This window comes from Triturus cristatus, chromosome 10, assembly GCF_964204655.1.
Source record: "Triturus cristatus chromosome 10, aTriCri1.1, whole genome shotgun sequence".
Classification (NCBI taxonomy): Eukaryota; Metazoa; Chordata; class Amphibia; order Caudata; family Salamandridae; genus Triturus; species Triturus cristatus.
In genome coordinates this window covers 1,097,695,751-1,097,709,842 of record NC_140593.1, presented here as the reverse complement: position 1 = coordinate 1,097,709,842, position 14,092 = coordinate 1,097,695,751, and the positions used below count along the sequence as shown (strand labels likewise).

General features: G+C 48.7%; 1 protein-coding gene across 2 annotated transcripts in view; it reads right to left on the bottom strand.

Moving 5' to 3' along the window:
- The window catches only part of PRKAR1B (protein kinase cAMP-dependent type I regulatory subunit beta), a 679,190-nt gene that overhangs the window by 510,965 nt on the left and 154,133 nt on the right, over nt 1-14,092 (bottom strand). The gene's annotated exons all lie outside the window — the stretch shown is intronic.

Genomic DNA, 14,092 nt, shown 5'->3' with positions numbered 1-14,092 from the left:
GACCCAAATTAAGGTCCCACTGAGGCATGATGAAATGGGAAGATGGGAACATATGTACAAGACTTTTGATAAACTAATCTACAATAGAGGACTTAAATTAAGAAGGTTGGTCTGGCAGCCGCAAAAAGGCAGACAGAGCAGAGGTAACCTTTGAGAGTACAGAGTGCGAGCCCTGCTGGGCAAGAGGAAGGATGAAAAGGACATCAGAAAGAGAAGCAACAAGCATTGGCATAGCCAATAGGTCTCGCCTTTGGGACCTTATAAGTGTTTAACCATGAAACAGTTAATGTTGTTGCACCAAGGATATTGTGCTGCATAACTAAATACTTATATAAGGTTCCAAAAGCGAGACCTATTGGCTATGCCAATGCTCGTTTCTTTCCTGAGCTATACTGTTACATGTCATTGTTATCATTGGCCTGTTGCAAATTGCCCAAATAAAATGAGTCTAGACTGCAACTCCCAGAATGCACTGATATGTAAAAGCAAAGTCCTGGTATGGAAAGTGATATCTCGGTGATAGGAGCCATCTACTCCCCCATTTGTATATTAACTTTTTTGGACTGCCTGTCTGTTCCTCAGAGTAAACCAACAGCCAAATACAGCTGTGCTCTGTTCAAACAACTAGAGCAGTCAAGTGCCTTCTGATCGACACTTTCATAATCAGGCTTTTTTATTTAGTTTTTTCAACCCACAGCTTTTTCAACTACAAATAAGAACCAATGAACCTATTCCAGTGTGTTGCATCAGAGGCTTTTGTGGGGACTGTTATGGTTAGGATCAGGCTTTTGAACCAATTGCAAATTGCATGCTGAACATTTTTTGCATATACTTTCAATGTTAATAATGAAACTACAAGTCCCACAGTGCAATGCGCTCTCCAAAAAAGGAGTCACATGTCACTGTATGATGCATAGGTAGGTAATTGTAGGATGTGCTCAACTGCATGGCAATTGCCCCAAAAAAGAGTTATACGTACAGTTTCCGAGTCGCCACATTACACACTACTTTAACCAGTCCTGCATTTTAGCCAACTGCACTTTGCTGATGGCGCAGAGGTATCTATCCCAGAATCCATAACGCTACTGGGTCATGAGCCAGGGCCGGCTGAAGGTGTCACACATGGGGCAATTTGCCAGCTATGTCAATGTCATCCAGAAAGAGTACACATTAAGTGCTATTGTACATTTAAGGATTTGGGGATTTTTTTTTTTTAAACTCTAAAGTATACAACCCTAAAGGCTAAATGGCTATTTTCAGAATCATGTCATCCAAATGTAAAAATGTAAAGTTTTGAACATTCAAACTGTTAAAATAGAGACTGTAATCCATTTTACCTTACCCTTGTCCCGTAATTTATGTCGTAAGGGGCATTTTAGAAAGTATAAGCTTTACAGTGCCAAGTACACACATAAATCCCAAGCCTCCGGATGAGTTTGTCTGCTCTGGCGTTCAGGGAACCTCCCAGGTGTTGAACCACCAGCGAAATGCCAAGCTGTTCCAGCCATTTCCAGAGACGAAGGCATCCTGGCAAAAGGTTCACGACCCCACCCTGCCCTGTTTGTTGCGTTACCACAGGGCGATGGTGTTGTCTGTGAACACTTGTACTTGCCTTCCCTTGAAGGAGGGTAGGAAGGCTTTCATTGCCAGCCAGATCGCTCGGAGCTCCAGCATATTTATATGGAGACCGTATTCCGCCGGAGACCAGAGTCCTCTGATCTCCACCTCTCCCAGATGGCTGCCCAATCCCAGGAGTGACACACTGGTTTGTACTGGGAGATCTGGTTGGGGAAGGAAGAGAGTTCTGCCTCTGATCCAATCGCGGTTCGTTGGTCACCACTATAGATCTTTTGCAGTTCCCTCCGAGATCTGGACCATGTCGGAGAGATTCCTCTGGAGCTGCGCCCACTGGAACTTCAGGCCCCATTGCAGAGCCCGCATATGCCATCTGGTATGTGTCACTAGTAGGATTCAGGAGCCCATGAGGCCCAGCAGCCTCAGTCTTTCTCACCGCAATACAAGATAGAGGCTGAAACATCTGTATCATAGCCTACATATCCCAGACTCGCTACGTGGGAGGATAAGCCCGAAACTCCACTGTGTCCAGAACAGCTTTCATAAAGGGGAGAGTCTGAGAGGTGTCTGGTGTGACTTCGGCATGTTGATAGTGAACGCCAGCAAATGCAGAAGGTTCACCATAATCTGGAGGTGGGAGATGACAGCCTGGGGCGATCCCACCTTCAGCAGCCAGTCGGCAAGATAGCGGAAGACTGGCACCCCTGATCTGCGACCACCGCCATCATCTTGGTGAACACCGGAGGGGCACTGGTAAGGCCAAAGGGGAGCACAATGTGTGAGTGAGTGCTCGTGGCCTACCGTAAACTGCAGGTAAAGCCAATGGGCAGGCAGGATGGGATTATGAAAGCAAGCATCCTGCAAGTCCAACTCTACCATCCAGTCTCCTGGGTCCAGGGCAGATAATACCTGAGCCAAAGTGAGCATCTTGAACTTCTCCTTTTTGAAGAAGAATTTGAGGGTTCTCAGATCTAAGGGCATAGCGCTTTGTTCTTTTTAAGGATCAGAAAGTAGCAGGAATCGCAACCACTGCCTACTTCTGAAACAAGAACCCTCTTTATGGCTCCCTTGGCCAAGAGAGCCATGACTACCTCATGGGGCAAGGACAAATGATCCTCCGTCAGCTGATCATGAGTGGGAGGGTTCGAAGGGAAGGGAGTAGCCCCTTGGAATAATTTGTAACACCCACTTTTCCACTAATGTGGATTGCCAGTAGCGGAAATGATGGCTGATTCTGCCACCAGCTGGCCGCCCATGATCTTGTAGGGCAAGATTAGGAGGGCTAGAGGCAGTGGCTGCGGGGGATTGGTGCTTGTGGCAGCCCTATTGCTACACCACCCATAGGGTCGGTATGAACCCAGTCCTCGCCCCTGCATAGACTGGGCAGCTTGCATGGGGCAGTGGCTGCAGTAGGGTTAGCACGATTGAAAACCCCTTCCATGACGACGAAAGGGGAAATAGGCGGACTGGGGTTGACGGGGGCAAATGAGAGGCCCAAGAACTTGGCCGTAGCCCGTGAGTCCTTAAAGCGTTCCAGCGCCGAGTCTGCCTTGGCTCAAAAGAGACGGTTGCCATCAAAGGGTGCTACGTTTCATATAGGTACCCTACTATAGGCCTGGGTAACATCAGACCCCTTCACCTACATTACCTCCCTTACACTACACTGTAACGGGCCTTTTCGGATTGAACCTTTAACTTGTTCTAGTCCTGAGTGCAGAAGGAGGGTTTCTCCTAAACAATAGAGTCCTATAACTCTATCAATAGACTCACACAGTATGAATGAATGTTCATAAGGGTTCCTGGAAACCAGGCTGGTGCTACACCACCTTCCTCCGCATATCTACGTACACGGTTCATCCCATACGTCATCATCAGATCCAACAATGGCTAATACAAGAAACAAGGGACAAAGGAACCTTAGTGTAACGCCCTGAACGTCTCAGGATCGTTTAACAGACACGATAATGAGAACGCAACCACTTGTGAAGGTTTAGTTATTTTAATGAAGGCAAAAATAATACAAGGAATAAACAAAGGTTATAGTCACTGGAATCCTCCAGGCTAAGTACGTTACCAGCCCACAGCACGGATGGTCCTAACCGTCCTCTGCATATACGCCGATCCCGGCGTATGCCAACAGAGGGCAGAAATGAAATGGCCGACAATGCCAATCGGTAGGCTGTGAGGGGCACGAAGAGTGTTGGGGAGAATCGAGGAGTCAGGGAAACACCCAGCCGGGGTCTCTACCTGAAGGGAGCAGCCGCTCAACCTCTTCCTCAGACTGCACCGGGACGCGGAGTCACCTCCTGGTGATACGTCACCGATACCCCAATCACAAGCAAAGAAGACTGAACCGAGAGCAGCCGCTCGATCGATCCCGTGGACTTCCGAGTCTGTAACGCGGCAAACACCTCCTGGTGTGCGTTACAGCTGGCAGTCCCTGTATCTCTGGTCGGGCTGGGAGTTACGACTCCAACCAGCAAAAGCGCCTCTGCGCTTTGACTCAGCCGAGTCAAAAAGCGAAGCTCAATGGTTATCCGGTAGAGCTTCCGGGTCCTTCACAGGTGACGATGGGGCAAGACACGGCCCAGGGAGTAACGACTCGACCTACCTCCGTTCTTGCCTTACTGGAGCACCACTCCGGAACACTGCTCTTCACTAAGCAGGTACGTCGGTGTAAACACAATATCCGACAGCGTTGTACCTCCCGGTTCCTCCCTTTATAGGGCGTGTTTTCCTTGAGTTATGTAACAGCTCTCCTGTTTACATAAGGGCGTGTTTTCCTTGAGTTATGTAACAGCTCTCCTGTTTACATAAGGGCGTGTTTTCCTTGAGTTATGTAACAGCTCTCCTGTTTACATAAGGGCGTGTTTTCCTTGAGTTATGTAACAGCTCTCCTGTTTACATAAGGGCGTGTTTTCCTTGAGCTATGTAACAGCTCTCCTGTTTACATAACCTCTCAACCGCTAAGCATCCTGGGAGATGTAGTCCGTTTTCGCTGGTTACCGTTTTCCTCCCCTCGCATGACAGGAATTCTTGACAGTACATCCTCCCTCTCAGCGGCTCCCCACGGGTCCAGCGCTGGCAGGAAAACGCCGATGGAACAAGGAGACCAAGCGCGGAGCATGAACCCCTTCAGCCGGTTCCCATGACTGCTCCTCCGGGCCATAGCCTTTCCACGCAACCAGGTACCACAGCTTCCCCCTGCGCCATTTGGACGCCCGTATGCCCGACACTTCATACTCCACCTCCGACTCCACGCATACCGGCCTAGGTGTCCCAGACGGCTTGGAGGGTGCTGGTTTGAGCAATGATACATGAAAGACAGGGTGTATCCGCAATGACTGGGGCAAGCACACCTTCACGTTCACGGGACCCATACACTTGGTAATTCGATAGGGGCCCATGTACTTGGGATGGAACACACTGTTCTTTCGAAACCTCATGTTTCTTGTGGATATCCAGACGTAGTCTCCAGTGCGGTACAGTGGCCCGGGCCTTCTCTTCCTGTCTGTCGCAGCCTTGTATCTTCTCTTGGCCTCTATTAGGACAGCCCTTGAGCGCATCAACGTGTCTTTTATGTGTGCCACCCTGTCCGCTGTGGCGGGAATCCTGTCCTCTCTGAACGGATGTAGAAATGGCAAGAACCTGGGATGTTGGCCATAGTTGCTATAGAACGGAGATGACTGTGTGGAGCTGTGAGTGGCGTTGTTATAGGCTATCTCTGCAACCCATAGCAAGTCGACCCATTCTTCCCTGCCCTGGTCCACAAAACATCGCAGATACTGTTTGAGCGTTTGGTTCAGGCGCTCGGTTTGGCCGTCCGTTTGAGGGTGGTAGCTGGTGGACAGGGCGGTCTTAACATGCAGCGCAGTGCACCAAGTCTTCCAGAATTGCACAGTAAACTGAGACCCCCGGTCCGACACGATCACCCCAGGTAATCCATGCAGTCGTACCACATGCTTTAGGAGTAGTGACGCCAATTCCCCGGCCGTAGGGACTCTCTTGCAGGGGATGAAGTGCCCCATTTTCGTCAAGTAATCCACCACCACCAGTATTGCCGTCATCCCCTGGTCTACCGGTAGGCCCACCACGAAGTCCAGTGATATGCTATCCCATGGTCTATCCGGGGTCGGAAGTGGATGTAAGAGCCCTTGGGTTCGGCCATGGTCGGCCTTCATGGTAGCACACGTAGGACACTCCTGTCCCCACCTCCTGACATCCACTCTCATGGTCGGCCACCAGAAATGCCGTCCCATGCTAGCCACCGTTTTTTCAAAGCCCAAATGACCTGCGCATGGAGAGTCATGGCACCAGATGAATGCTTGTTTCCTTAGCCTAGGCGTGGGTATCAATAGGCACCTGCCCTTCAGGGGTATCCCGTCCTTCAGCTGCCATTCTCTGTGACTGAGGAGCCACCTCCGCCATGCGAATGACCTGATCCCTCTCTTTATTCCCCTCAGGAAAGTATCCGGTTGGATAACCCCCAATACCATCCTCGGGGAAATGATGGAATGCTCGGTCGCAGGCAATGGTTCCTTAACTGCAGATTGACGGGACAGGGCGTCCGCCTTCCGGTTTTCCGTCCCCGGCCGATATGTGATGCGGAAGTTGAACCCCGCAAAGAAGATCATCCACCGCAGCTGTCTGGGAGAAAGGTGTCTTGTGGCCGTCATGAACTGTAGGTTCCGATGGTCCGTGTACACCGATACCACATGACTTGCCCCCATCAACCAATGCATCCATTCGGTGAAGGCGTCCTTGATTGCGAGAAGCTCCTTCTCCGCAATATGGTAGTTGCGTTCGGCGTCGTTGAGTTTGCGGGACATGTACGCAACGGGATGAAGCACCCCTGTGTCGTGGTTGCGTTGGGACAAGATAGCCCCCAGCGCCACATCCGATGCGTCCGCTTCCACCACGTAGGGGAGATCCGGATCGGGGTGAGCCAACACCGGCGCCTTACCAAAGGCGCTTTTCAGGGCCTCAAAGGCTGTGTTCGCTTCAGGGGACCAGACAAACTCCTTGGACTTCCTCAGTAGCTGTGTGATTGGGGCCACCAATCCTGAAAATCCATCTATAAACCGCCTGTAAAAGTTGGCGAAGCCAATGAAACTTTGGACGTCCTTCACGCTTTGGGGCACCGGCCATTCTTTCACCGCCTTGATCTTTCGTTCTGCCATCTCCTGTCCCTCTGGACTCAGCATCACTCCGAGGAATTCCACGGATGTGACGTGGAAGTCACACTTGCTGAGTTTACAAAACAGCATGTTTTCCCTCAGCTTTTGGAGCACAGCTTTGACGTGGTGTACGTGCTGCTCCACACTGGACGAATAGATGAGGATGTCGTCTATATATATATACGACCACGTAGATATCCAACTCCTCTCTGAATACCTCATTCAAAAAGTACTGAAAGGCTGCCGGGGCGTTGCACAGACCGAACGGCATGACGAGGTACTCAAAAAGGCCGAACCTGGTCTTAAAGGCGGTCTTCCACTCGTCTCCGTCCCTCATGCGCACCAGATGGTATGGCCCTTTCAAATCCAACTTGGTGTAGATACGAGCTTTCTTGACCTGTTCCAGAAGTACACTGATGAGAGGCAAGGGGTACCGATTCTTTACGGTTATCGCATTCAATGCCCTAAAGTCCACACAGGCTCTCAGCTCTCCATTAGCCTTCGGGATGAAGAAGAGTGGCGAGGCGGCCGGAGACTTGGACGGGCGGATGAATCCTAGCTTGAGGAGTTTATCCAGGTACCCCCGGAGATGCACGTTTTCAGGCTCCGTCAGGGCATACAGCCTGCCGCTGGGAACGCTGGCCCCTGGCACCAGGTCGATCTGGCAGTCAAACTGTCTATGTGGTGGTAGCACTTCCGCCTTCACCTCATCAAATACATCCTCAAAACTGTGATAAGCCTGGGGGAGAGCCACATCTTTTTCTGCCGCTGTAGCCACCGTCTGACTCCCGCTCTCATCTGCGTCAAGGGATTCCGTTCTTATTCCACAATGCAGGATGCAATACGGTGACGTCAGTTCGATGCGATGTGTTGGCCAATCCACAGAGGGGTTGTGTTTCTGTAGCCACGGCAATCCCAATATGACGCCATATTGGGGCGCTCGGATGATGTTAAAATCGATTTGTTCCAAATGGTTCCTCCCACATCTCATCGGAAGGACCCCCGTGTGCTGCCCGATGGGCCCCGTCACCAATCGCCTTCCGTCTACAGCATAGACGTCTTCGGGTACAGCTTTGGGAAGAAGCACTAGCCCTAGCCTGCATGCCTCGTTGTGGTCCATAAACATGCCAGTGGCCCCTGAATCCACCATGGCCACAACGGGTATCCACTGGTCATGCACTCCCACGTGCACCGTGAGAAACAGGTGTCGTTGTCCCTTAGTGACCGAGTTGGAAAGTGAAGGGATGGATGAGTGACTCCGAGATGCCCCTTCTTTGGTCTGGGAGTCCTCTAGTTTTCCGCCGGTACGTCCACCACGGCTGTTACCGACCGGTTGGCCCGATAACGTGACGTCTTCGGTTTGGCAGGGCATTCACGTACGTAGTGGCCTTTTTTGCCACAATATAGGCACAATCCTTGTTTACGGCGTGACTCTTTCTCCGTGGCTGTGAGGCTCGCTCGTATTGCGCCGATGTCCATGGGTTCTCCCTTGGATGCGGTGGCAGTTTCAGGACTTCCCACTGTCACATAGGATGGAAGGGATTTTCCTTTTCTCCCATGATCCCCCTTTCTTTCACTTAGCCTATGTTCCAGCCGTAATACCAGGTTGATAAGGCCCTCACATGTCTTGGGTTGCGGGTCAATATGAGCCACGGCGTCCTTGAGCTCATCGCACAGCCCGTGATGGAAGAGCGCCGTCTGTTTAGCAACAGGCCACTTGGTTTCCGCAACCAGCCTTCGGAACGCGTTGAGATACTGCACCAGGTCGTTGGATCCCTGTCTCAACTCAAGCATTTCACGGTCCGCCGTGTACGAGTCAGCCCTTCTGTCGAAGACCTTCAGGAATTCCTCGCGAAAAGCACCCCAATCACATAAGATGGGGTCGTCCCTGCTCACCAGAGCTACGGCCCATTGTGCCGCGTTTCCAGCCAAATAGGATATAAGGAAAGCCACACGAGCCTGACTCGTGGGGAACGCCCTTGGTTTGCACGATAAATGTAGCGCCACTTGTGTGAGGAATACCTGCACTGTGTTAGGATCCCCACTGTACCTCTCTGGTGTTGCCAAGGGGACGGCTACCGGCATTTCCACTACTACCGCAGGGGTCTGGTTCGTGAGGGAGGTGCTGGGCGTGAGCGGGTCCAATTGGATAGCATCCAGTCTGGCTTTTACATCGGCTGTTTCTTGCCTGGAGGCAGCCAATTCAATTTGCACGGTCGCTAAAGCAGCCAGCACATCATCAAGTGTTGCCATGTCTGTTATCGACCGGGAGACAGTTAGTGTTATTAAGGTCGGATATTTTGTAACGCCCTGAACGTCTCAGGATCGTTTAACAGACACGATAATGAGAACGCAACCACTTGTGAAGGTTTAGTTATTTTAATGAAGGCAAAAATAATACAAGGAATAAACAAAGGTTATAGTCACTGGAATCCTCCAGGCTAAGTACGTTACCAGCCCACAGCACGGATGGTCCTAACCGTCCTCTGCATATACGCCGATCCCGGCGTATGCCAACAGAGGGCAGAAATGAAATGGCCGACAATGCCAATCGGTAGGCTGTGAGGGGCACGAAGAGTGTTGGGGAGAATCGAGGAGTCAGGGAAACACCCAGCCGGGGTCTCTACCTGAAGGGAGCAGCCGCTCAACCTCTTCCTCAGACTGCACCGGGACGCGGAGTCAGCTCCTGGTGATACGTCACCGATACCCCAATCACAAGCAAAGAAGACTGAACCGAGAGCAGCCGCTCGATCGATCCCGTGGACTTCCGAGTCTGTAACGCGGCAAACACCTCCTGGTGTGCGTTACAGCTGGCAGTCCCTGTATCTCTGGTCGGGCTGGGAGTTACGACTCCAACCAGCAAAAGCGCCTCTGCGCTTTGACTCAGCCGAGTCAAAAAGCGAAGCTCAATGGTTATCCGGTAGAGCTTCCGGGTCCTTCACAGGTGACGATGGGGCAAGACACGGCCCAGGGAATAACGACTCAACCTACCTCCGTTCTTGCCTTACTGGAGCACCACTCCGGAACACTGCTCTTCACTAAGCAGGTACGTCGGTGTAAACACAATATCCGACAGCGTTGTACCTCCCGGTTCCTCCCTTTATAGGGCGTGTTTTCCTTGAGTTATGTAACAGCTCTCCTGTTTACATAAGGGCGTGTTTTCCTTGAGTTATGTAACAGCTCTCCTGTTTACATAAGGGCGTGTTTTCCTTGAGTTATGTAACAGCTCTCCTGTTTACATAAGGGCGTGTTTTCCTTGAGGTATGTAACAGCTCTCCTGTTTATATAACCTCTCAACCGCTAAGCATCCTGTGAGATGTAGTCCGTTTTCGCTGGTTACCGTTTTCCTCCCCTCGCATGACAGGAATTCTTGACACCTAGATACTTCCTGTATAAATACAGCACCTCCTGCTAAATATTAGACAGAGGGAACCCAGACTTCCAGGCCGACACACTGACCAGAGACGCTGAGGCTCCTGCATGCAGACGCTCCAGCTGACAGTGGTCTGAACATTCCTCGCTAGGTGTCCAACTTGAGAACAGGACGGGCTCCTACATTCTCACACTTCAGGTAATGGGGATCAACTAAATCTTAGAGGGATTCTTGGCTTTATACCTACCCACATGCTAGGTACACTTAGGTACATCAAGATAGGCATCGTAGGAGTATGCGCACTTTTATACTGCATTTTATATTCATCTATTTATTTATGCTTATTGCAAGATGGTAGAACTGTACTACCCTTTTATATTCACAGTACTGCTAATCATATATCTCTGCTACTGCCCAATGGTTGTTGCAGCTCATATATTCTACACGACAATAACAACTGTTCAATAAATCCTTATTGAAACGCCCAGGCTGTTTATTCTGTGTATCTCTGAGACAAACTAAGTGAGCACGAGTGACTGAGCGAAAAGTAGTATATTGTTTTCATGATCCTGAGGGACCAGGGTTGTCATGTTCTGAGGTTGACAAAAACTGTTCTCTCCCCGATAAGAGGAGATAATAGTGGCACAGTAAGCTTGCTAATGCACACAGGATAACATGCTCGGTGGGGGTGCTCAGAACCAGTCTGCCACCAATCCCACAGTTTATGTTATCCAAACGCACAGGTCCTGCCTGGGTACTATAGGAACTATACGACATGGCGCCCAATGTTGGTTGGGTACTTATTTAACAGTAGGATCTGAGTAGTTCAGTCGTGCTATTCTCAAAGACCCCTACTCACAAAACACCAGAGACGTCTAGAGTGGGTGGGCACAAATTCTGCCACAGCTAAGTAGGCGAAATATCCTATTTATTAGCTGTTGGTTATTTCAAGCATGAAGGACATAGTGTACCTAAAAATTGTGTAATAAAACCTTATCTTAGTTCCCTTAAACAAACTTCTCCTTTACAAAATATATGAGGGCGAGGATAACTCAGTGGTGAATCGACGCCTCTCAACAGGAGACAGAGAGGTGGATGGAATTATCATCACACCTAAATTAAGACATACTATCACCCTGAAACTACTAGAATATGGTTGAACATCTAGGGGTGGCTTAGTACCTTTTGTGATTGAGGCACACAAATTAAACAAAACAGAGGTATTCTATTCGTGGGTTACATTCCCAGAAGCAGATGCAAGAACCCAGAGATTTCACTACAATACAGAAGGAGATGCACCAGTGGAATATGGGCCATGCGAGGACATAGGGGTACCACTCACGTACCAGGAGCACCTATACTGGTTTAAAGGCGCCCTACCCCACATAAGACACTGAGCAAGATTAGGCCCGCTCGGAGGAGACGGGGCAACATGGCCAATATTAGCGGCCTACACACCACATCCTGACATTGAAACAATGCCACAGCCAAACTTACTCATACAAAGATTTAATTAGAATCTACAGAAACCTGACGCAATTCGTCATGAGGACTTTCACAGTCCAACCAACAACAGTTGCAGCAAATGGAACTCAACATCAGAGTACAGCAACTAAAATAACTCCACAAACATTACACGCGGTAATAGAAAAAATGCCCATAAAACGTGAACAAATGCCATTCTGGATAGCTCAGAAAATAACTCCGCTTGAGGCAGTATTCCAGAATACTACCCTGATTGAAAAACACAGAATGTTAACAATCTGCTTGTCCAAGGGGATAACACCACAAGTAGAGGACTGCACCACTTGGGGTACTGTTTATCCTGCCATGTATACCAGGACACATGGTATTCCTTCATTAGCAGTGATACTGGATGTATTAAGACAAATAGAAAACGAGTACAAAGCAGAGCCTGCTCTGAATTTAGGGATGAAGTTATTAAATAACTATGACCAGGTATCAGCCATAATACTAGCGAATATTACAGGGGAAGCAGCTTCAGTGGCAATCCGCCAACGCCTAAGGGAGTTCAGTCTGTTGGATCAACAACATGAACTGCCCAAAATAATTGAAACTGCATATGCAGAATTAGGCTAGACAGTTTGGGTGGGAAAGCTTTAAAACTACAACTGATGGGCAGCCCTGAAAAGGACACTTCAAAGCAGACACCTGCTTCTTCTAAAAAGAAGGATAATAAAAAACAACAACATTTTTGAGAAAAGAGATCCGAATCCCAAGGTAGATCTCCTCCAATGGAGCCCTCTGAAAAGAGGTATAATCTCAGGAACAGGGATAATATTTAGAAAGCTGACAGGTGTCAGGATTCTGATACACGTTCCTTTCAGGGCTCGACGTAAAACTCCGAGAGAGAAGGACAGTCAGCACACAAAGAAGAGCGTACAAAGTCCAGAGACAAGGAGCACGCTCAAGGCTATACTTCCAAAAAAGAAGACAAGCAAAAATCAAAAACTCAATTTAAGAAAAAGAAAGTTGCAGGCCTGAAGATCAGACATGCCCAGGATTCTGAGGACGCAGCTTCTGAACGGGAAATGGGATCTGACGATGCTAGACAGTGCGGCAGAAGTAACAATTTCTGGTGACAGCGGACTTGAATGATTACATCACGGTGGAAACACCAGACACAAGGGTGAGTGTCCAGCATGAGTTACATGAAATAACACTCCAAATGGAGGCGGACAAGCCCTGGAAAGTTAAATGTCTCTTTTGGGAAAATCTGTCATCTGGTTATGACATCCTATTAGCAGAACAAAACTAGCCACCAGCATTCGTTATGGAGTGCCCTGGGAGGAAGATATAATTTTTCCAGCATTCTCCAACGTCGTTCCCATACATCTTAAACATGCATATGCACGGGAGTGGGGAGTAGCCCTAGCTTCAGCATTGTATAAGATTCATGCAGGGTGGGATAAGGATTCAACCCACCACGTGATCCCGTTAAAAGTTTCACCAAATGCACAATATCCAATTAAGCAGGAAGCTAAAAAACACCTCAGGGGGATCTTAGATCAACTTGAACATCAAGGGGTCATTGAAACATGCACCTCACCAATTAACAATCCTTTGTTTCCCATATCAAAACCAGACAACTCATATCATCTAGTTTTCGATTACAGACATTTAAACACATGCACAAAGACATTCGCTGTCCAAAATGCACACAGTGCCGCATTAATGCATAACATTGTGTGGAAAACATACATAACAACTCTTGATATCTCAAATGGATTTTTCTGCCAAAATATAGCACCTGAGAGCAGGTATTTGACTACATTCTCAGTGTTGGGGTCCTAGCAACAATTTTGTCATCTCCCCCAGGGGTATGAGAACAGCTCCGGGGTATTTTCAGCAAGAGTAACTGAGTTACTCACAAATTTTGATGAGGAAGCATTGTCAGATGTGGATGATATTTATCTGACGGATGATGACTTAAAGAGGCCCTCGATCAGAGTGAGCACCATTATTATGGGATTCGCTTCTGAGGGCTACAAATTTAACTTTAAAAAATTGTCCACCTCAGTGCCCTATTTTCAGGATATGATCTTTCAAGTGACGGAAAAAGCCTGGTAGCTAACTTCTTAGAAAAGTGTGCACTGCTCCAACCTCCAAAAACATAAAAAACCTACAATCAATACTGGGATTCCTAAATTTTGGCAGAACATACATTTTGGAATACGCAGAAAGAGTAAAACCTTTCTACGACTTAATAAAACCTGACTTTTCAGTTAGACACTGGACACAGGAACACTCAAATATCCTACGTTCACTACAAGAAGACATGATTGCTTCCAAACACTTACAGACACACGTAAACATACCAACCTAGTGATCTGCGTAACAGCGGGTCAATGAGGGTACACTTACTTAACCTTCAATGAAGGCGAAGCCGTACCAATCGCTTACAAATCACACCTATAACCAAAAACGCAGAAATGCGTTTTACTTC